Source organism: Nyctereutes procyonoides, unplaced genomic scaffold (genome assembly GCF_905146905.1).
Source record: "Nyctereutes procyonoides isolate TBG_1078 unplaced genomic scaffold, NYPRO_anot_genome, whole genome shotgun sequence".
Lineage (NCBI taxonomy): Eukaryota > Metazoa > Chordata > Mammalia > Carnivora > Canidae > Nyctereutes > Nyctereutes procyonoides.
The window spans coordinates 5,539,828-5,563,003 of record NW_026575155.1 but is presented as its reverse complement, the minus strand read 5'-3'; the positions used below and the strand labels follow the sequence as shown (position 1 = coordinate 5,563,003).

The 23,176-nt window shown below is 50.9% G+C and overlaps 1 protein-coding gene across 2 annotated transcripts in view; it reads left to right on the top strand.

The window, feature by feature from the left end:
• Positions 1-17,744: 17,744 nt before the first annotated feature.
• TIAM1 (TIAM Rac1 associated GEF 1) overlaps positions 17,745-23,176 on the top strand; it is a 381,711-nt gene continuing 376,279 nt past the window's right edge. For both annotated transcript variants that reach the window (XM_055313335.1, XM_055313336.1), the window contains exon 1: positions 17,745-17,874. The gene's annotated coding sequence lies outside the window, so the exon portion shown is untranslated. The remainder of the gene's footprint in view (positions 17,875-23,176) is intronic.

Here is a 23,176-nt window from a genome sequence, read left to right as displayed (position 1 = left end):
CCTCTGCCCCTTCCACCACTTGTGCTGTTTCTCACTCACTCTCTCAAATAAATAAATAAATAAATCTTAAAAAAAAAAGGGAATGTTCTTAGCTGCTCATAATAGAAAATCTAACAAAAACCAGTTTAGATAATACAATCTTGTTGGCAAATTGAACTATAAGTAAGTAAGTAAGTAAATAAATAAATAATAAATTTTTAAAAAAAGATAATAGAATCTGTCTCAGCAAAAAAGCCACAAGTACGCATTCCCAGGGATGATTCAAATGATCATATAATCCAGGTTCCAAACTATATTTTTCTTTCTTTCTTTCTTTCTTTCTTTCTTCTTTCTTTCTTTCTTTCTTTCTTTCTTTCTTTCTTTCTTTCTTTCTTTCTTTTTTAAGATTTTATTTCTTTATTTGAGAGAGAAACAGCATGCAAGAGAGAGAGAGCTCAAGCAGGGGTGTTGGAACGGGTAGAGGGAGAGGGAGAAGCAGACTCCCTACTGAGCAGGGAACTCAACATGGGGCTTGATCCCAGGACCCCAGGATCTTGACCTGAGCTGACAGATGCTTAACCAATTGAGCCACCCAGGTGCCCCCAGACTATAATTTTCATTTTCACCAGATTTTTCATTCCTTAACTGTTTTCAAGATGACTATGGAAGAAAGGGAAAGAATGGCACCTTCAAGCCCCCTTCTTGCACTTGTCCCTTTTTATCGGGAAACAAATTATCTTCTTCAGAGGTACCCCTGCAGATTTCCCAAAGTGTAGTAAAGAGACCAGGACAGTTGGCCAGTGTAGCTGCAAGGGAAGCTGGAAATGTAAGTATCCATCAGAATGGAATATGACAGATACCCTTGACATGCTCAGCTCAATCATGACCCATCCCCTGGAGATATGCCAAGGTTGGACCTATTCCATCTGAGTAAAATCTGTGTTCCTTTAACAAAGAAGAAAGAGTAAAGGATACTAAGAATATCTTTTACAAATACTAACCTCTACTAGGGATACCATTTTAATAGTAAGCCTATTCACCATGAAGACAAATAATGCTGAAAGCTTTGTGCCAATGGTGGAGCATGTGCCTAAATCAAAATGACTCCAATATTTGGAATAAGATATAATTCAGCAGAAATTACCAGGGAATACATAAGAACTCCTACTTGTCACTTAAGTAGCTTGGGTTTGCAGATATAATGCTCTTTAGCAAAGGAATGATTTTATCTTTTTTTTTTTAAGATTTATTTATTTGGGAAGGGCAGGCAGAGGAACAGGGAGAAAATCTCCAGTAGACTCCCCAGTGAGCATGGAGCCTGTCATGGGGCGATCCCGTGATCCTGAGATCATGTCCAGAACTGCAACCAGAAGTCCAATGCCCAACTGATAGAGCACCTAGATGCCCCAGTGAGGGAGTAATTTTTTTAATAACATTTCTTTCTTTCTTTCTTTCTTTCTTTCTTTCTTTCTTTCTTTCTTTCTTTCTTTCTTTCTTTCTTTCTTTCTTTCTTAGATTGTATTTATTTGACAGAGAGCAAGCACAAGCAGAGGGAGCAGCAAGCAGAGAGAGAGGGAGAAGCAGGCTCCCCACTGAGCAGATAGCCTGAGGAGGGGCTCTATCCCAGGACCCTGGGATCATGACCCGAGCCAAAGGCAGATGCTTAACCGACTAAGCCACCCAGGTGCCCCTAAATGACATTTCTTTTTTTTTATATTAATTTATTTATTTATGATAGTCAGAGAGAGAGAGAGAGAGAGAGAGAGAGAGGCAGAGACATAGGCAGAGGGAGAAGCAGGCTCCATGCACTGGGAGCCCGACGTGGGACTCGATCCCGTGTCTCCAGGATCGCGCCCTGGGCCAAAGGCAGGCGCCAAACCGCTGCGCCACCCAGGGATCCCCTAAAAGACATTTCTTACAGTTAGTTTATATAAAGGACCTCCATCCATTACAAATGTGTAATTACTTGTGTGACATGTCACAATATCACCACCATTGGTTTAAGAATGAGTGGTAAGTGGTCTTGTCCCAGTGAGCAGAAGGTCATGTGGATCCTGACTTCCCCTTCAGGACTAGAGAATTTTTTCTCCCAGCTGCTGGTAAGGTTGTCCACTGACACCTCTCAGCCATCAGCCTTCTTTGGAAACTGGTCTCACTAAGGGAACCTGCCTTGCCCAAAGACCCAGCCCTCTGTCAGGGCACCCAGCACTCATGACCTCTTGTCCTGATAGATTAGCTAAGCTCTGAGCAACCCACAGGGTTTCCTGAGGTCTTCATTGAGACTCTATTGTCTTGAGACTTCTCCCTCTGCCCCATCTGGCCCTTCCCTTCCCAGGATCTCTGGATCCCAAGGACACTTCCTACAGCCTTATCTCCAGTTCAGTTCCTGCCTCCCCTGGAACATGATCTGTGATACTTGGCTCCTCTCTCTGTCTCCTTTCTGTGACCCAAGTCAGTGTATCTAAATGAGCCAGGCCAACCTAAGATAGTGACAACTTTTTTTTTTAATAGATTTTATTTATTTATTTATTTATTTATTTATTTATTTATTTAAGATTTTATTTATTTATTCATAGAGATGCAGAGAGAGAGAGAGAGAGAGGCAGAGACACAGGCAGAGGGAGAAGCAGGCACCATGCAGAGAGCCCGACATGGGACTCGATCTAGGATCCCCAGGATCACGCCCTGGGCTGCAGGCGGCACTAAACCGCTGCACCACCGGGGCTGCCCTAGATTTTATTTATTATTTTAAAGAGAGAGGGATGGGAGGAACAGAGGGAGAGGGACAAGGGACAAGCAGACTGTGCTGAGTGTGGAGCCAGATGCAGGGTTCCATCCCATGACCTGAGATCGTGAGCTGAGCCAAAATCAAGAATCAGATGCTTAACGAACTGAGCCATCCAGGTGCCCTAATAATAGCAATCTTTGATGGAGAGATTGTCCTCATCAAAGATTTTCTTCAAGAGATGTAATTTGATGGGATCCCTGGGTGGCGCAGCGGTTTAGCGCCTGCCTTTGGCCCAGGGCGTGATCCTGGAGACCCAGGATCGAATCCCACGTCGGGCTCCCGGTGCATGGAACCTGCTTCTCCATCTGCCTATGTCTCTGCCTCTCTCTCTCTCTCTCTCTCTCTGTGACTATCATAAATAATAATAAAAAAAAGAGATGTAATTTGAAAGGAGCTCCCTCCCTTCACACGCATTTATTAAAAATACAGACTTAGGGGCACCTAGCTGGTTGAGTCAGTACAGCATGCAATTCTTGACCTCAGGGTTCTGAGTTCAAGTCCCATGGTGGGCGTAGAGCTTACTTTAAGAAAAATACACCCCTAACCAAAAAATGTATGTAAGACCTGCAGAGGAACTTTCTGCAATGCCTGTTCGACAAATGAACCGCTTCTTCAACCTAGTATCAAACTCGAATGAGCTGGAAACCTCCGTGACAAGTATTTGATGAAGCAGTATTCCACTAGCCCATCAGAAGACTGGTGGCCAAGACCCAGACCAAAATATGTTTGCCTGGGTCGATGTCAGGATCCCATAGAGCCCCATTTTTAGAATCAACTCAAGAGTTGATATGAGGGACACCTAGGTGGCTCAGTGGTTGAGCGTCTGCCTTTGGCTCAGGGCATGATCCTGGAGACCCAGGATCGAATCCCACATCAGACTCCCTGCATGTAGCCTGCTTCTCCCTCTGCCTGTGTCTCTTCCTGTCTCTCTATGTCTCTCATGAATAAATTAATACAATATTTTATTTATTTTTTTTTTTTAAATTAATACAATATTTTAAAAAAGAGTTGATATGACTATGTATTCATTTATTTTTGATTTATTTTTAGTTTTATTTTTTATAGAGGGAGTGGGGAGAGGCAGAAGGAGAGGGAGAGAGAGAATCTTAAGCAGTCTCTCTGCCCAGTGTGGAGCCTGACCCGAGTTTCAACCTCTCCACCCTGAGATCACAACCTGAGCTGAAATCAAGAGTCAGACGCTTAACCAACTGAGTCCCCCAGGTGCCCCAGTAGGGGCTATTTAAATAAAGCAGGTTCAGAAAGAAAAAGCAGCGGTTGGGGCTGCTGGAAGTTTTGTTTGTTTTCCCTAATGATTGTAAAAAATAAGTCACTCCGTTAAGCCTTTCTTTTCTAAATCCGTGCAACCCCACACTGAAGGGTTTGTTTTATAGCACATATTTGGAAGGGCCATTCATTTCTATAAATAGTGGTAATAATACTGGAGCGGGTATAATAGAAGAGAAGATCCAAACAGATAAGAATAAAAAGGGAAATGATTATCTCCCTCTATTACATTTGCAGATGCCAGTGGGAAAGATGTCAAGGGAGATCAAAATGACAGATGTTACACATTCTCCCAGGTGCTGCTAGACATAAACATTGTTTCCTCCTCACCCCCTACTCACTACTTCTTCTTTGAAGTATCTCTACCAAACTGTCAGCCCAAACTCCGGAGAAAAAAAATTGAAGAGGAGTACGAATTCTGAATGTACTTAATGTTGCAACGATTATCATTTCAGGACCAGAATTTCCTCGTCTTGGCCTACACGTGTTTTAATGATCAGAACAAGAGGAACATTTGTCATTTTTCTACTTAATGACTTAAACAGAATCGGCCCTTTCCAGAATCTCCTACTACAAAACCAACAAACCTAATACAAAGCCAGCTCTCTTCCCCCGGCCTCCCTCATCTCCAAAGCCATAGTGGAAATTGCAAGCGGTACTTAAAGATGGGGTTTTCAAAAAGGAAGTATTGACAAACGCTAAGTTAAGTCAGCTATAGAGCAAAACAAATTTAATTTGTCCATGGCTGAAAACAACTAACTGTGGACAAATTTATTGAATTGTTTCTTGACTAAGGGATCCCTATTCTGAGCCAACAATTAGAACTGGTAGGTTTCTTAGAAAGGATGATACTCAAGGATCTCTTAGTAGCAAGCCCTTTGGGGAAAAAGAGGGAAGTGCACTTAGCAAGAGAAGAAAAGGAATGGTATATACTATTTTGATCACGTTATATATGTGTAGATTGTTTGATTCCAATTAAGACCTAAGAAGGGATGCCTGGTTGGCTCAGTGTGTAGAGCATGTGACTCTTGATCTTGGGGTTGTGAGTCTGGACCTTTTGTGGCATGTAGAGATCACTGAAAAAATTGAAAAAAAAAAAGAGTAATAGGGAAAGAGCATTTTGTAATATTTGACATCAAATCACTATGTCGTACACCTGTAGCTAATATAATATGTCAACTATACTTAAATAAAACAAAGAGCAGGGGAAAAATCTAATAAATCTAAACAGATACAATAAACAGCACATACACACAACTCCTGAGATACACTGTATTTTCATTACTCGTCATTAAGTGGGTATAGTAGGAGAATAATGGCCTCCAAAGATGCCCACATTCTAATCCCTAGAATGTGTGACTACTGTAGATTACCCAACAAGGAAGAATTAAGATGGCAGATGGAATTAAGGTTGCTAATTAACTGACTCTGAGGTGGGGATATTATCCTGGATTATCCACGTGGGCACAAAATAATCACAAGAGTCCTTGAAAGTGGAAGCAGGAGGCAGAGCTGAGTCAGTGTCAGAGGTGTGCAGCATGAGAAAGGCCCCGCTGGCCATTGCTGCCTTTGAAGATGCAAGGGCTCCATGGACCAAGGAGTGTGGGCGGCCTCTGGAATCTAGAAAAAGAAAGACAACAGATTCTCCCCGAGAGCTTCCAGAGAGGAATGCAGGCCTGCCAACACCCTGATTTTAGCCCAGGGAGACCCATTTCAGGCTTCTGACGCCAGAAGTCTAAGTCAGTAAATTTGGGTTTCACTAAATTTGAGATAATTCGTTACAGTAGCAATAGGAAACCAGTGTAGCAGGTCAGTCAAGGAGAAGCAAAATTCACTCAGGAGGTAACCTCTTCCTTAAAGTGGTATTTATCACATGATCAATATGAACACACCTTCTACGCTCAGATATTTTATTCCATGTGACCCACTTCAGCAAGCACCTGTTGGTCCCGTTTTGTACATTTTCTCTTTAGGATTAGAGCCAGAGTTTATTACATGAAACAATTTTTTTTTTCTTTTAAGCAGGAGGGATTATTTTGTCTGTTGGTAGCTGGCTATTTGAAATGTCTTGCAATAACATCCAAGCTCTTTTTTCCCAATCAGGAATTATCTTAGAGTGGTAAATGCGGAGGTGGGAGGTGGGGGGGATGGGGGTTGGATAGCACACATGTTATATTTCCATCAGTTGGCCAAAGCAATACTATAGGAGTCCTAAGTAAGCAGGGGGTGGGGAGGGGAGGAGATGCCTGGGCAGCTGCACTGGGCAGTGGTTTCCAGTTACCAATTTTATGTGAGGAAGTTGGGGTTTGGCCAATCCAAGGAGCTAGTTGTAGTTACAGGGACTCCAAGGCCCTGGAATGTTGCTTCTCACATTCCACACGTTTTGAAATGATAAAAGCAACACTTGTTTTAGAGGGAAAAAAATTCACGTAAATCCCAAAGGGAAGGATTAAGGCAGCTATTGAAAGGCACCTATGGACTACTGGGTGGTGGTGGGGGTATTGCACATGCGGACTGCGGACTGCGGTGAGAAAGGGGCCTTCTCCCAGGCCCTGCCCCGCCCGGCTCCCCCCTCAATGCACCTGCTTCCCCCACTCAGTGCACCTGCCCTCTCTGCTGGGCTCCTCTCTCTGACCCCAGAGTCCCTTGACTACGATTCTCCTCCACTCCCAGGCTTTCAAAGAAGCACTTAGAAATCCCAATAATGCATCTTGCCCTCTCCTCTTCAAAAAGGAGAGAAGAAATGCTTCTGAGGAGAGAGGACACTTTTTCAGTGACCCTTTGCTAACTAACCAAAGAATCCAATTGAATTCAACCAACGGTTACTCAGTCAGGAGAAGGGACCCAAATACGATGGGACAAGGGGATCTGTACTGACCCTTCATGCTCCGCAGCGGTGGGACTTGTTAGAGGCCGATGGTGCCTCCCCTGTGAATCCCTGTGTTGAAGGCTTTACCCCAGGGGGGTTAATGATGTTAAGATGAGATCCTTCCCACGGGTCTTACTCTCATAGGACTGCTGTCCCTTAGGAGAAGGGGAGGCTGGGGCAGAGAGGGAGACACCAGGGACCCTTGTGCAGGATGGAAAGAGCACGTGAGGCCCCCAGGAGACATCGACCATCCATAAGCCCAGCAGAGATGCCTCAGAAGAAACCAGCCCTGCCGACACCTTGCTGTCAGACTTCCAACTTCCAGGACAACAAGGGAGTAAATTTTGTTGTTTAAGGCCCAACCCCCTGCCCCGTCGGTAGCACTTTGTCACGGCAGCCCCAACAGACTATTACAGTCCTTAAAAAGTCAAACTGTTATACTCCCTGGGAGCCAACCACTGTTTCGCCTTAACAGCAGCCCATGCCAGAGCTCTGGGGGGCTGGGGGGCTCAGTCGGCAAAGTGTCTGCCCTCAGCTCAGGACATGATCTCAGGGTCCTGGAATCGAGCCCGACATCAGGCTCCCTGCTCACTGGGAAGTCTGCTTCTCCTCCCTCTGCAATCTGCTCCCTCAGCTTGTGTCCGCTCTCTCTTGCTCTCATGATCTCAAATAAATAATCTTAAAAGAAAAAAAAAAACAAACAAACTCTGGGGTTCCAGTGTGGAAGCCTGAAGCTGGCTCCTGCCCCATGCTCAGCACTTCCCTTCCAGGCAGTGCCCCCTTACCCCCCTCCCCCGCCCAGTGTTTCCATTCCTGCTTTCGATGCTGCTTGCCTCTCTCCTCTCTCCTCACCATGCACTGTGCACTGTGGAAGCTAGGAGAAGCCATGGCTTCTCTGTCTGTGCATTGCCCCTTGCCTTCAGCCCTGGCACATTACATGGCACAGAGCAGACGGTTTTAAATGCCTGCTAAATCCGATCATGTCCCTAATCAGTGCACATTGCTTATCTTCCACAAAAAGTGGTACAGACAACTGCCCTGGACACCCTAAGGGGAGGCACCACCAGACCCTCTGGGAAGGGAGGGCGCTGGGTCCAGAAAAGAAATGAGGCCTTCCGGGATGCCTGGGTGGCTCAGTGGTTGAGCATCTGCCTTTGGCTCAGGTCATGGACCTGGAGTCCTAGGTCAAGTCCTTCATTGGATTCCCCAGGGAGTCTGCTTCTCCCTCTGCCTCTGTCTCTGCCTCTCTTTCTGTGTCTCTCATGAATAAATACATGAAATTTAAAAAAAAAGAAAGAAAAAGAAATGAGGCCTTCCGATGGCGATTCCTGTAAACACCTCCGAAATGGATTGGTCTTCTGCCTCAAATACGCTGTGCTAGGTGTCCTGTGCACTGGCTGCATGTGTCAGCTCTGAAAATGGAGTGACAGATTTTGCTTGGGAGGCGGGGGAGCAGGGGCTGGGGAAATAATCACAGAGGCCTCCCTCTGGGAGAATCACTCATTAGCACTCTGACCCGGGGCAAGTTAGTCAATCTCTTTATCTTCTAAACAGAGATTATAGACCATATTTTGAAAAGATGACGTGAATATGAAATGGAAAGTCAAATCAGAAACCGCAGTAACGTAAGGCCTCACACATCGCAGGTGATCAGTAGCCGTGAGGAAGAAGAGGGTCCCTGCCTTTGAATGGGCAGCAGGCTCACACTGGGCATTGAGGGCTGGGACACGAGGAGGTATTCCAGGCAGAGGGTGGAGGAGAGAAAAGGCTGGCCAGGGAGCCCTGGGTCATCTCGTGCAGATGGGGAGCAGGACAAGTTTGGGAGCATGGAGGGAAATCAGAAAGGCAGAGTGGGTCTTCAGGGCCCAGGTGAAATCAGTGTTCTTTATCGTCTATTTAATTGAGAGGCTTTTCCAAAGAGTGAGTGACAAAGGGGTGGAGACCTGCCAAGGAGGGACCACTGAGAAGGCTATGGTCCTTACCAGAAGGTGGGAGTGTGAGCTGGGGCAGGGGCAGGAGCAGGGGCCTGCAGATGGGAGGGGTCCAGAATCATTTCCAAGGTTGGATTTACCCATAGATAAAGCTTGGGACTTTATTTACTGAGGAGTAAAGGGTGGGGCAAGTCCAAGCTTCCTCCCGTTTTTCTTTTTTTTTTTTTAAATTAATTTATTTATTTATGATAGTCACAGAGAGAGTGAGAGTGGCAGAGACAGAGGCAGAGGGAGAAGCAGGCTCCATGCACTGGGAGTCCGACGTGGGATTCGATCCCGGATCTCCAGGATCGCGCCCTGGGCCAAAGGCAGGCGCCAAACCGCTCCGCCACCCAGGGATCCCCCTCCCATTTTTCTAGCCTGAGCACTGTCTCTCTAGGTGTGGTAAGGCCAGAAAGTGACCTGAGAGACAAAAGACGTTATTGGGTGGGGACGCTTGTCTGGCTCAGTTGGCAGACCATGGGTCTCTTGATCTCGGGGTTGTGAGTTCGAGCCCCACATTGGGTACAGAGATTACCTAAAAATAAACTCTTAATTAAAAAAAAAGGGGTTGTTGGAATTTGTCTGTTGTTTGGGGGAAGGTGGTGGAGCAGGTGCAATGAGATTATGGGCGTGTTAATTTCACGAAGCTTTTTGGGTACCTGGGAAGAGATGTGTGGCGAGTTTGTCAAAACTGGGCCTGACTCTCTGTAGGTAAGCTGGGATCCGTAGGTGTCTCTAACATCAGCAAAGTGCTGGTCTGAGTTCTTTATTGTATGGAGTCATCCCATCCTCATAACACCCCGTGAGATGGACAGTATTACGAGCCTCATTTTACCGATGAGGGCTGTGATGAACTCAATTGTGCCGCCCTCCCCCAACTCATAGTTTGAAGCTCTCAGTCCCCAATGCACCTGTATTTTGGAGACAGGGTGTTTAGGAGCTACTTAGGGTTACCTGAGGTCATAAGAGGGGAGCTGGCGGGGCTGGAGGGGAGCGCAATCCACTAGGGCTAATGAGAAAAGAAAGAGACAGCGGAGTTCTCTCTCAGCATGCACACAGAGGAAAGGCCAGGTGAGGTCCCAGCAAGAAGGCAACTGTCTACAAGCCGCCAAGAGAGTTCCCTGGTGGCACCTTGATCTTGAACTTCTCCTCTCCAGAACTGTAAGAAAATTAACTGCTTTAATTTATTCTAAGTTAAAAATAAATGTGTAAGCCACCCAGTGTGTAGCGTCCTGTCATAGCAGCCCAAGATAAAACAAAGGCACTTAAGCACAGAGACATTAATTAAACCTCCTGAAGGTCACACAGCCGGTAGGGAACAGAGGCAAGATCTGACTTAGGGCAGTCTTTGCTTTTAACCACTAGCCTCTCTGCTTTAACTCCTCCTCCTCCTTCTTCTTTTTAAAAAGATTTATTTATTTAGAAGATTTTATTTATTTATTCATGAGAGACATCCAGAGAGAGGCAGAGACACAGGCAGAGGAAGAAGCAGGCTTCCTGCGGGAAGCCTTATGTGGGACTCGATCCCAGGACCCCGGGATCATGACCTGAGCCAAAGGCAGATGCTCAACCACTGAGCCACCCAGAGGCCCTGAACTCCTGTTTCTCTAGAAGATGTGCATGCGTGTGTGTGTGCGTGTGTGTGTGTGCGCGTGGATCGGTAGGATCTCGAGATGGAGAGAAAATGGGCTGTCCCCTTCTTCTGGGAGGTTGACGTCTGTGGCTCCACTGCACCAGTCTGCTTCCTGGGACGAGCAGCTTCTTTTAAGTCCAGTGATTGTTTTGCTGAGGCAGCATGGCTGCCTTCCAGCATTTTCCATAGCGTGCTGTCAGACCCCGGGGGGATGGCCCTTGCGTGGAACAAGAACAAGAGGCTGGCGCGAGGCAGGTGGAGCCGTCTGGCTTGTTGCGGCCGGGCGCCAGCAGCCCTGACCTCCCCTCTCGGCCTCCCCGGGTGTGTAAGCCACGGGACAGTCACAGAGGCACTGCCCGGGGATGTCATTGGCCAGGTTGTCAGAGCCCCGTGCAGGGGCAGGCGGTGGCCGTGCTGGCGGTGAGCACAGCAGAGCGTGCAGACTTGTCAGGTCACTATGTTGCACACCTGGATCGAACATAACACGTGCAACTATAATGCAAAGGGGGGGGGGATTGTCCATGAGGCTGAGACCTGGTAGAGCGTCTGGGAGCCCCACCACCAGGCCGTAGCTGTGGTTTGCAGGGGAGCTTTTGTTCTTTCCCGTGTCGCTGAATTAATAATTGGGCGAGGGTGGGAGGACACAGAAGGAATAGCATCGAACTGGTTTTCTCTTGGAACCCCTCAGATGCATTCCCAGTAATTGTTTTGGATTTCCAGCTCTTTCCCCTTAAAACACATTTTGAGGAATTGCTTTTCTTTTTTTTCCCCCGTAGTTGTTTGTTTGTCCCTTTGCCTTGAAGTTTCTGAAATATTCCACAGCGCTGTCCTTGCCAATTCTGCAGAAGTGTTGCTGTTGCTCAGAGCCTGTTCACAGCCAAGTGGGAGAGTTTCTCCACAAACTGCCATTTCAGTGAAAACACAGAAAATAAAATGCAACCAAGCACATTACACAGAGGAGGGAGTGCTAAGTTCCCCGGCTGTGATGCGGCCTGGCTTGTCTGGCCCTGCCTCCTTGACCTTGAGTTTCTTTGCATTGGTTGGACACGAGTCTGCGTGTTGAGGCTTCCTCGGTCTCTTCTCCACATTGAAGGTTTGTCATGGCTGGGAAAGTGTGCTGGCTCCCTAGGTCCTTTTCTGGAACGTCCTTCACCTTGCTCCCAACATGTGTCCTCAGGTGAGAAACTAAACAAATTCTTTTACTAGAAAGGTTATTCTTACCATTTTTAAAGATTTTATTTATTTGAGAGAGTGCGCACAAGCAGGGGGAGAGGCAGAGGGAGACGGACAAGCAGACTCCACACTCAGAGCAAAGCCCCACAATCTGAGCTGAAATAACGTCGGGTGCTCAACCCACGGGGCCACCCAGGTACCCCAAGCAGTTGTTTTTAACATCGTCGTTCATCTCAGGTGTCTTTCATTTTCAAAGAAGGCTGATGGGCTTCCCAAATTTAGGTGAGGATGAATTATGTGAGGATTTTATTAAGACGTAGATTTGGATTCTGTGTGTCGGAGATGGGGCCTGGGACCGTGCATTTTCTGAAACCGGCCGACAGTGCTGGTTTACAGACCACACTTTGAGTCACCAGATGTAGAGAAACACTGAATGGTTGAGTGGTTGTAGGGAATACTATTGGGGTGTACATTAGTCAAGGTTAAAAACAAATAAATATTTACATACACACACACACACAGAAAGGTGTATGGCAAGAAGGTTTATTATAGGAATTAGTTCATGTGATTGCAGAGACTGACAAGTCCCAAGCTCTGTCATCTGCTCACTGGAGACCCAGGAGAGCTGATGGTGTAAGTTCCCATCTGAAGGCCAGCAGGCTCAGACCCAGGAAGAGCTGAAGTTTCAGTTTGAGTCTGAAGGCTGGAAAAGACTAATGTCATAGCTTATCCGGTCAGGAAGAGGAAAGCCTCCTTACAGAAGGGTCAGCCTTCTGGTTCTATTCAGGCCTTCAACTGATTGGATGAGGCCCACCCATGTTAAGAAGAGCAATCTGCTTTGCTCAGTCTGTTGATTCAAATATTAATCTCATGCAGAACAGCCTCATAGACACACTCAGAATAATGTCTGATCAAACGTCTGGGTACTCTGTGGCCTAGTCAAGTTGACTCATGAGATGAAGCACTATGAGAGGGTGTATCCTCTCTTGGGAGTCTTCTTCATGGCTCTTGGGTTGTCCTTGTTTATCTTCTTGGCATTCTTCGGTCAGAGGATCCAGATGCGTCCCCTTGTCAGCTTGATGTCCATGGCTGGACCCGATCTCCACGCTCTCAAGGGCAACTGTCTACATAACACCTGGGCCTGCCTCACAAATTCTGGCATAGAAACACCAGATGACACTTTACACTTATGTTGAACCCCGTAATACAGTTGGACCTTTCACACAGCAAACACCTAGTACAACTCGTACATGAAGGACAGGCTACGTAATGTGAAAATGTCGGGCTCCTTGTTCAAAAATTAGGGTTAAAAAAATTAGGATTTTCAAGTCAGCAATAGCAGAGCAGGAAACCAAGTGTGCAGCCCTTCTGAGTGCAGGATCCTGTGGGACTACAGAGGTCCTACATCCATTAGGCTTGCCCCTGTTCAAATGGACATCCGGGTCAGGAACAGAGGTGACACAAGTACGCACGTGGGCCCATCTCTGCGGTGCAGCCTTACTAGGGAAGGCTACTTGTTGTGACTTAACTCCATTTGTATTTCATGAGGCTTTCAGTCAACAGTGGGGAAGAAAATGTTGACTTGGGGCTGGAGGTGAGGTCATGTACTAGAAACGTAATTTCTGCTCGTTCTCTTGTCCTACACCCTTAATTCTGCCTCCGACCGCTCCCTTTTCTCCTCTTCATGCCAACGCTGTGTTTTCTTTAGATGTCAACAGTGCCCTCAGGAGATGGGATGCTAGAACACTCTGCCAGATGGCATTTGTCTGTGTTTTAATCAAAATGCCCCCCTCTCTTTGCCACAGTGTGAAGCAACAAGATACTGTGTGAAGCGGACAAGAAACAGCACAAAAGCCTGCGGTAGCTTTTGAGGTCAAGAAATGTACCCGAAGGGCGGATGAGCTTAATTCTGCTGACCTCTGGGGTAGCATCGTGATTGGGGGAGAGGCTCCCCAGGTCGGCCTGAGCAGATCCCGAGAGGCGAAGTTCTGATGTGTTGATGTGGGTGGGGCTCAGGGAGAGAGCGCATGATGGAAAGAACCCAAAGGGGTGCTTTCCTTTATATCCACTTCCCCCTAATGGGCAGGGCTAAGCCTTTTTCATATGGTCTTGCTCAGGGTTTTCAACCACGAAATGAAATACCATTATTCCATTTTTTTCTTTCTTTTCTTTCCTTCCTCCCTCTTCTTTTTTTTAAGTCATCTCTATGCCCAACGTGGGGCTTGAATTCATGACCCTGAGATCCAGACTTGCACTCTCCCAACTGAGAGTGCAAAATTATTCCATTTTGTTTTATTTATTTTTAAAAAGATTTTATTTATTCATTAGAGACAGAGAGAGAGAGAGAAAGAGAGAGAGAGAGGCAGAGACATAGGCAGAGAGAGAAGCAGGCTTCATGCGGGGAGCCCGATGTGGGACTCGATCCCAGAACTCCAGGATGATGCTCTGGGCTGAAGGCAGGCGCTAAACTGCTGAGCCATCCAGGCTGCCCCTCATTATTCCATTTTAGAGATCAGGACGCTGACTCCGAGTCTTTCGTAAACCTAGCTAAACCCCAGAGCTAACCTTTATGAGTGTGCGCTGTGTGCCGTGCGTGACCTCATTTGAACCCCCTCGACATCCTTACGGGTTAGGTGGTTACTCCTATTTCATAGAAGGAGAAAGTGAGGCCTGCAAAGGATTGAGTATGCTGCCCGAAGCTTCAGAGCTGGAGAGTGGTGGAGCTTGGATCCACACCGGCCAGTGGAACTCCTGAGTGCCCTTAACTGCTTTTCAGATTTCCTTGGAGCAGCGGGAGCTGTGCCAAAGGTGATCAGGCGAGCCACTCGGGATTCATCTGAAGTTCACCTTGCAACAGTGGCACCTCCTTCACAACACGGCCACGCTGGAGGTGGCCCTGAGTGAGGCAGAGCTCCAACTGCTCACCTCCCGGGAAGCCTTTAGTTACCTCCCACTGACACAGGGCGCCTCAGCAGCTGCCACCACACGCGTCTCCAGTGGAAGATGTTTACCGATTGATTTTTCAAGATTTCGTTTACTTATTTTAGAATGAAAGAGCACAAGCAGGGGGGTTAAGGATAGAGGGAGGAGAGAACCTCAAGCAGACTCCTTGCAGGGCGCAGAGATGGACTCAGGGCCGGATCTCACGACTGAGACCAGGACCTGAGCCCAAATCAAGAGTGAGATGCTCAACTGACTGAGCCACCCAGGCACCCTGGGAGATGTTTATTTAAGACACAGTATTTTGGGACGCCTGGGTGGCTCAGCAGTTGAGCGTCTGCCTTTGGCTCAGGGTGTGATCCCGTGGTTCTGGGATCAAGTCCCATATAGGGCTCCCTGCAGGGAGCCTGCTTCTCCCTTTGCCTGTGTCTCTGCCTCTTTCTGTCTCTCATGAATAGATAAAATCTAAAAAAAAAAAAGACACAGTATTTGATGTTACTATATGCCAGGCACTGTTCTAAGCTTATGACTAATATTAACTCATTCATCCTCATGCCAATCCTATATAGTGAGCACTACTGTCATCTCAGTTATAACGATGGGGAAACTGAGACACAGAAGTCTGAAGTAACTTGCCCAAGGTCACAGCTAGATGATGATGGGCTGACTTGAAAGTAGGCAGCCTAGCTCCAGAGGACATGCACTTCTGAACATATTTTGCAAAAAACACTGTATTCGTATTCATATATATATTCCCATATATATATATGAATATACACATATATTCTCCTTCCAATATGATGACTTGTAACTACTTAAGAAATTGCTCTTGGGACACCTGAGTGGCTCAGTGGTTGAATGTCTGCCTTTGGCTCAGGGTGTGACCCAGGGTCTTGGGACTGAGTCCCGTGTTGGACTCCCTGCAGGGAGCCTGCTTCTCCCTCTGCCTATATTTCTGCCTCTCTGTATGTCTCTCATGAACAAATAAATAAAATCTTAAAAATAAAATTGCGCTTCCTGCTGGGATATCTTCACCAAGGAACGATTCTTCATTGAGAAGCTTCAGCAAGGTATTGGCTGAGACGAAGGCAGTTTTTTGAAAGGGTATCTTTTGGAAAAATCTCACAAACTTCACTCAGAAAACTCCCTGCAACACCCATCCTGGCACCTGGTAGACATATCAGTCTTCGATCTCCTATCCTTAACCATTCTCTCAAAATTGATGCCTAAGAAGCACTTCTAATCTTCAAAGCTCTTACCTCTAATTATAGCTCCTCTATATTTATTGATTAAGTATTTTTGAGTGCCCCAAATATACCGAGCATTGCTCTAGGCACCAGGAAACAGCAGAGAACAAGAGAGATAAGATTCTGGATGGAATGGAGTGCTGTGCTGGGGGCAGAAGACATACTTAATTGGCATTTCAGCTCACAGAATTCAGGGGGCAGTGGAGCCCTGGGGGTGGGGGGTGGGGTCTCTAACTTTGACTGGATACAGGAGGTTCCCAGCACCTAAAAGGCTGCTGCACAGTTGGAATTTGGCAAATGTCTACTGCATGAATGTACTGCCTGCAAAACTGGGTTCTGAAGAATGGGTAGGAGCTAGTTAAGAGAGGGAAAAGTAGTGTGTGTGTGTGTGTGTGTGTGTGTGTGTGTGGTATTCTGGACAAAGGCAAGAGCCCAGTGGTGAGGGAGCAAAAAAGAGATTTTTCAGTTCAGAAGGATGATTCTGCAGAGGCGAGATTTCAGGAGGGCTGGAGTAAGAAAGACGTGGGAGGCCCTTGATGTGGTGGAGTGAGAGAAAAACCCAGAGGAGGGCATGGATTTGGGAAGTAGGCGACAACAGAGGGGGGGAGGAGCAGGGAGAAGCCAAGGAGGATTTTTAGCCCCCCCCCCCCCCCCCCCCCCCGTTCAGGTTTACCCTCTAGGACACAGGCAATGCCTTTACGGTTCCTTTCGTTTTCAGCCACGTAACCACGGGAGCCCAGGCCTTCCCACCTCTCAGGTTGTTCGGGAATGTTCCCCCCAGCCTTTGTTCTCCTCCGTGGCGAAGTCCAAGGCTCTTAAAGTGAGGAGGGGGCTGTGGCCCAGTGTGGGGAAAGCCTGGTTACTCCCTACCGTCCCCGTCCCCGTCCCCGTCCCGCGTCGGCGTCCCCCACGAGCTCCTGCAAGGTAAATGGCAAGCCTCGTTTCCGAATTTTGCAAGCAGGCACCAGGGGGTCCCCGTGAAGCGTACTCGGCCCCGTAGGTGGATGCAAGGCCCAAGCCCCACGCTGTGATCTCAAGTTCACTCGCCGGGCAAGGTGGGTCACCCCGGGGAGTCCAGGGCTCCCGGCGGCGTTCGGGGAAGGCCGCCCCGCCGCACCTGGCGCCCGGCTGGCGCTAGCCTCCCGCCGCGTCCGCGGGGAGGGATTGCGTTAGGGTTTCCCTGCCTCTCGTAAAAAAGTTCCCGTCTCCCCCTAGAGCCCGGCGCTCGCCTCCCGAGCCAGACCACGTGTCGCAGGTACGTTTTTCTCGGCTCTCCCCCTCCCCCGATCCGTCCCCCCTTCCTCCCAGCCTTAGGTGGCAGGAAAATCCTTCACCTCCGACCAATCCCACTGATGCCGAGCCGCGCGCGCGCGCCAACTCGAGCTCCTTCTCCGTACGTCATTGGCCACCTCCACCTATGCGGAGTGACAGGCAGCTCGGCCGACCTATAGCCGGAGGAGGCGGAGGCCGCTCGGCCCTCTCGAAGCCGCTTTGTTAGGGGCTCCCTCGCCGCCCCCCAGCCCGCCGCGCCTCCGCCGCCTTCCCCCGCTCCCCGCCCGGCCGCGCCGCCGGAGCCCCGCCGGGTGGCAGCGCCGGAGCGCGCGGCGCCCGCATCCTCGCCGCCGGGCGCCCGGGGCCGGGATGCCGCGCGGGGACCCAGCGTGCTGCTGTTGTCACTCCAGCCCAACTCCGAACGCCCCGCTCCTGCATCCGCCGCCTCTGATTGGCCGCCTGGAGGCGGAGCGATTGTCAGGCGGCCCAATCGGAGCTCGGTTTCCCACGGGCTGCCGTGGCCCCGCCCCCCCGGCCGCCGGCGGAGGCGCCCTGACAGCTCCCATTGGCAGACGGCGGGCGGGCCGGAGCGCGGCCGGGCCGAGCAGCGCCGCCGCCGTCGGGCGCGCAGCTCCGCAGCGCCCGCAGCCCCCGGAGCCCGGCGTCCCCGCATTGTCCCCGGGCCCGTCGCGGGAGGTCCGGGGCGAGCGTCGCGGGTGAGTACGGCGGGCGGGCTGCGCGGAGCCGCCCCGGGGGCCGCGGCGAGGATGCCCCGAGCCGCCGCGTGCCCGTGGCGGGCACGTCCTGAGCCCCGGGCCCCGCAGCCCGGGCCTCCCGGCGGGTCCTAGCTCCCCCGGCTGCGCCTGCCCGTATTGTCCCCGTGCTCACACACTCGGGAGGCGAGGAGCTGGGAGCGGAGGCTGGAGGCTGGAGGCTGGAGGCTGGAGGCTGGGGGAGACCGCGCGAGCGCGGGGAGTGCCCGGCGCCGGGCGAAAGTGACAGCGTCCGGGCGTCGGCACTGGGGCTCCGCGGCGGCGGGAGGTGGGCGCTGACCGGCGGCGGCGGCGGCGGCGGCGGCGGCGGCGGCACTTCGTATCTGTCGGCCGGTTTTCATCAACTTCGGGGAGGGCGCGCGCGCGTGCGTGTGCCGCGGTGCCCGACTTGGGCAGCCCCGGGCCCGGCTTTCCGGCGACGCCGCGGGCGCTCACCTTGGCGATCGGCGCGGCGCTCGGGGCCGGAGCCGCGGGGCGCAGAGCCCGGGGGCCGCCGCGCGGGGCCGGGGACCCGCTGCCCACCCGGGGGGCGGCGTTCCACGCGGCCTTCGCGCGCGCGCAGACAATGACTGGCCCGGGCGCGGGGTCCCCGGGGCCCGACCCCGACCCCGGCCGCGCCGCGCTCTCCCGCGGGCTCCGCCGCCGCGATGCCGCCCGCCGCGCGGTTCGCCGCCCCGGCCGGGGGGACCCGCTTTTGTTTACGGACCTCGCGGCTGGGCGAGAGCCGCGCGCTGCGCTCCCCCGGCCCAGGCCGCCGCCGCCGCCGCCGCCGCCGCCGCCGCCGCCGCCGCCGCCGGGAGAAGCCGGTGCGCGCTGTCAGGTGACGCCCCCTCCCGCGGCCTCCCGGAGAGGCGCTGCGGGGGAAGCCGGCCAGCCCGCGCCCCCGCCCCCCGCCCCGCGCCCCGCGCCCCGCGCACCCCGCCCCGCGCCCCGCGCCCCGCGCACCCCCGCCCCCGCCCCGCGCCCCCCGCCCCGCGCACCCGCAGGCGCCCGGGCCCCCCGGGGGCTCTGTCGGGCCGCCGGCCGTCGGGGCGCGGACCGCGCCAGCTCACCTCCGTGCCAGTAGCGTCCTGAGGCCTCGCCCCGATCAGCCCCGGTGATCCCGAGCCTGCCTTTCCCTGCGTGCCGGCGAGTCTTGAAGGACGCGCGCGAGCCCTTGGGGACGCGGCCAACCCGTGCCCGCCTGACCGGGACCCACGCGGCCGCGCATCCGTGGGGCCGGCGCCGGCGATCGGCTTCCCCGCGCGTGCCGACCCGGTGCGCCGAGGAGCTGGCGAGGAGGCGGAGAGCAGCCCGGGCGCTGGGGTCAGAGGGTCTCGGCTTCCCGGACCTGCCCAGTGCCCCTCGCGGGCTGAGTGAGCCAGGCCGGGCTGCTTAATCTCCATCTCCCCGCGTCTCAGGGGTCTCAGTGGCCGAGTCTGTAAAGTGGGGATGATGTGTATTCCCGTCTGTGTGTGTGCGGGGGGGGGGGGGAGCGACGGGGGGGGCAGGGGTTAAAAACACAATAAAAAATAATCAGTTTAGCGCAGTGATTGCCACATGAAACACTGCAATGATGTTCCCCAGTTAGAGGGGATCTCATGATCTCATGATGTTCCCTGATGAGAGGGGATCTATCCAGGGGATAGACCCGTGTCTCTTCAACACTTCCCTGGCTTCTGTTTTATTTTAGGAAGCTTGAAGAACTGTTTTCAGCCTCGAAACCGGGTTTATTTTACTTGGCCTTAGGTTTGATTATAGTTATCTAATCGCTTTCGGCTCCTTTTTTTATGTGTTTGAATTTCCATTAGGTTTTCGTCGTTCTCTTCTTCCCTCTTCGTTAAGGCTGTGCTGAGGCCCAGGCCTGGGTTGCGAGGACACCTGGGCCTGGTGGGAAGTGGTTGCCACCGAACCAATGGGCGCTGTGCAAAGTGATTAGCACCCGGATGGAGGGAGGTTTGAACAAAGAGATACCTGGAGGCCGGGAGACAGCACTTCCTGGTAGAACTGAAACTTGAGCCATGTCTTGTGGCAGAAGTTTAGTTAATCCTTGGTTTCTAGAATATGCTCTTTTGTACCCCCGCCCTAAAAGAGCCCCACCAGGGAGGTTGTCTTTGCGTGGCAAACACCAAAGTTGCTAAGTAATGATCTTTGAATACAGGAGAAAGAAACCCAAGGTGGAGGCTTGACTGTCCAGGGAAGGTAGAAGGAGAGACTTGATTTCACTGAGTCTTTAAAATGCCCTTATCTGTGTTTTTGACTGGTTTTTCCTCTGCTCCACCAGCCCGGCGTTGCTAGTTTTTCTAGGCAAAGAGAGAAGCCAGTTCCATACAGGGAAAACAAAAACAAAAACGAGAAAAAAAGCCCCTCTACAGCCCCAAATCAGATAGTTTAAAAGAGACAACCTCAGGCTTGGCTGCAAAGAAAGATCTTATTGGAAAAGATGTTTCCAGGTTCAACGCCCTTTTGCTGGTTGGGGCAGATGGTTGAGCTAGGTGCAGTAACGTGGTCTTTGAACGTCGACTCCAGGGGTCTCGACCGGCCCAGTAAAGCACACAAGCCCAGAGTAGGTGAGGGGCTTGCAGTCTGTCCTGGGGGCGCAGAAGCCCCCAGGGAATGCTCCCTATACCGTGCTGCTCCCCGCGCCTGCCTCGGGCACCCCCAGGAGGCTTGGCTCCCGCATACAGAAGAGCCAGGAGCGTTCTTGCTAGATAGATATCAATTAATATACGAGATAACCCACTTAATGTTCTGCTAACGATGATTCCGAGCCTTCTTGCACTTGTTCTGGGAATTCTCTGGCCCTTAGGGATGTGGAAAGGCAGCTGTGCCCCCTGCTGCCGTCGGGGGATCAAATCAATTGGGGGCCTACACTTAAAAGGGAGCACGTGGCTCGGAAATCTCATTAGCTGACAATTTCACTCCTCTCTAACGCTCGCCCAAAGAGCTTTGACAAAGACTTCCTCTCCCTCCGCAAGTTCTCCCTCCCAGCTTCCCTCTCCTCCCCTGTCCCCCTGCCTGGAAGGAAAGGCAGCCCCGGTCCAACCTTCTGTGGGTCAGAATTCCTGCCATCCAGGTGGCCTGCTGAAGCCCAGGCTTTCGAGGGGGGGGTGGCTGGTCAGAAATTCCATCCCCAGAGCTTTGCTGAGGGCCTACTGGGTGTGCTGGTTCACAACTGGTTGTTTTCCTTTCTTGCGGTCTGCAGGAGAAACGTTTTGTGCAACTGCACTTTAGTGGATGGGGAAGGTCAAGCCTGTGCTTCCCTTACCAGGAAGGCAGGTGAGAATAGAGGAATCACATTGAGACCTCCGCTGGGAGATATCAGAAAGGGAGACAGAACGTGAAAGACTCCTAACTCTGGGAAACGAACAAGGGGTGGTGGAAAGGGAGGTGGGTGGGGGGTGGGGGTGACTGGGTGACGGGCACTGAGGGGGGGCACTTGATGGGATGAGCACTGGGTGTTATGCTATATGTTGGCAAATTGAACTCCAATTAAAATATGTAAAAAAAAATAAAAATAAAAAATTGAAGTAAAAAAAAAGAAAGAAACCTCGACTGGAGGTCGGGTATGGCAGGGTATTCTGCTGTTGGAGAGTGCAGGAGGGGCAGAGGCGGGAAGGCAGAAAGAGAGGTGGTTCCTGTGGGCAATGTCCAGATTCCTGACCACCATGCAGGCTCGTGATAGAGAAAGATCCTCTTTTTCTTTTTCTTTTTTTTTTTTTTTTTTAAGATTTTGTTTATTTATTCATGAGAGACACACAGAGAGAGGCAGAGGGAGAAGCAGGCTCCCTCTGGGGAGACGGATGTGGGACTTGATCCCAGGGATCACTACCTCAGCTGAAGGCAGATGCTCAACCACTGAGCCACCCAGGCGCCCCAAGAAAGATCCTTATTTTCGCCGTCTCCAGCCATTGGACTCCTGTATCTAAAACACTGCTCTGCGGGGGTTGTGTGTATGCACAGTTGTGTATATTCGACAGTCCTGCCCATACATATACATATTTTTCCTTTCTAAATTAAGCAGATGGGTAGAGTGTATGTTTTCTGAGTGTGTCTGTCTTGTATTTTTTCTCAATATAGGACCAGAAAGAACCGGCCCCAGCAATGTTTTTCAGCTTTTTACAGTTCTAGACTTCAGGTCATTTCATCTCTAAAAATTCAGTTTTTTTTTAAAAAAGATTGTTTATTTATTCATGATAGACACACACAGACACACACACACACACACACACACACAGAGAGAGAGAGAGAGAGAGAGAGAGAGAGAGAGAGAGGCAGAGACACAGGCAGAGGGAGAAGCAGGCTCCGTGCAGGGAGCCCGATGTAGGGCTCAATCCCCGGACTCCAGGATCACACCCTGGGCCAAAGGCAGGCGCTAAACCGCTGAGCCACCCAGGGATCCCCTAAAAATTCGGTTTTTTTTTTTTTTTTTAGTTTTTATTTATGATAGAGAGAGAGAGAGGCGCAGAGACACAGGCAGAGGGAGAAGCAGGCTCCATGCACCGGGAGCCCGACGTGGGATTCGATCCCGGGTCTCCAGGATCACGCCCTGGGCCAAAGGCAGGCGCCAAACCACTGCGCCACCCAGGGATCCCAAAAATTCGGTTTTTTTATATAGGTAATCACTCCTGTGTTGAAAAAGAAAAAGTTCTCATCATTGTAGGCCAAATCACTTATTTAACAAAATTTTTATTTTTTTTTAAAGATTAAAGAAAGAAGGCCCTGAAAGATAAAGCAGTGGTCGGCCAGGGACAGAGTGTTTTTGAAAATAAAACAATGCCCCAGTGTAAAAGGTACGGGGTATTAGTAGTTCGGTGGGTTTTCCCCCTCCATCCCCTTTCCCACCTCCTGTACCTTTCTCCCCACCCCTCCAGCATAAGACTTGCACTGTTCCTGGGGTCTCCAGGGACCTCATTAAGAAATTCATAAAGGTCTAGACTGTGGTTACGGAAAGATTCCTCCTGTGCGTGGGTGAGATTCTTCTAGAAGACCTCGGAGCTCTTTTGCTCTGTGAAGAGGTTCCTCCCCAGTGGGCTGAGGCTGAGCTCAGAGGCTTGCATTCCCCTGCAAGCGGGGTCTCAGTTCATTGAAATGGTGGCAAAAAGTTGGGGTGGGGGGCAGTGCACAATCCTGCTGTGATAGAGGAGCTGGTCAATTGTGTGCCTTCAAAGGGTGTTACCCAGAGGGATGATGCAGGGAGGAGCTCCGTGGGAGGAAGGTCCTTCCAGCCCAGCGAGCACACCCTCAGTTACAGAATGGGCCAAGG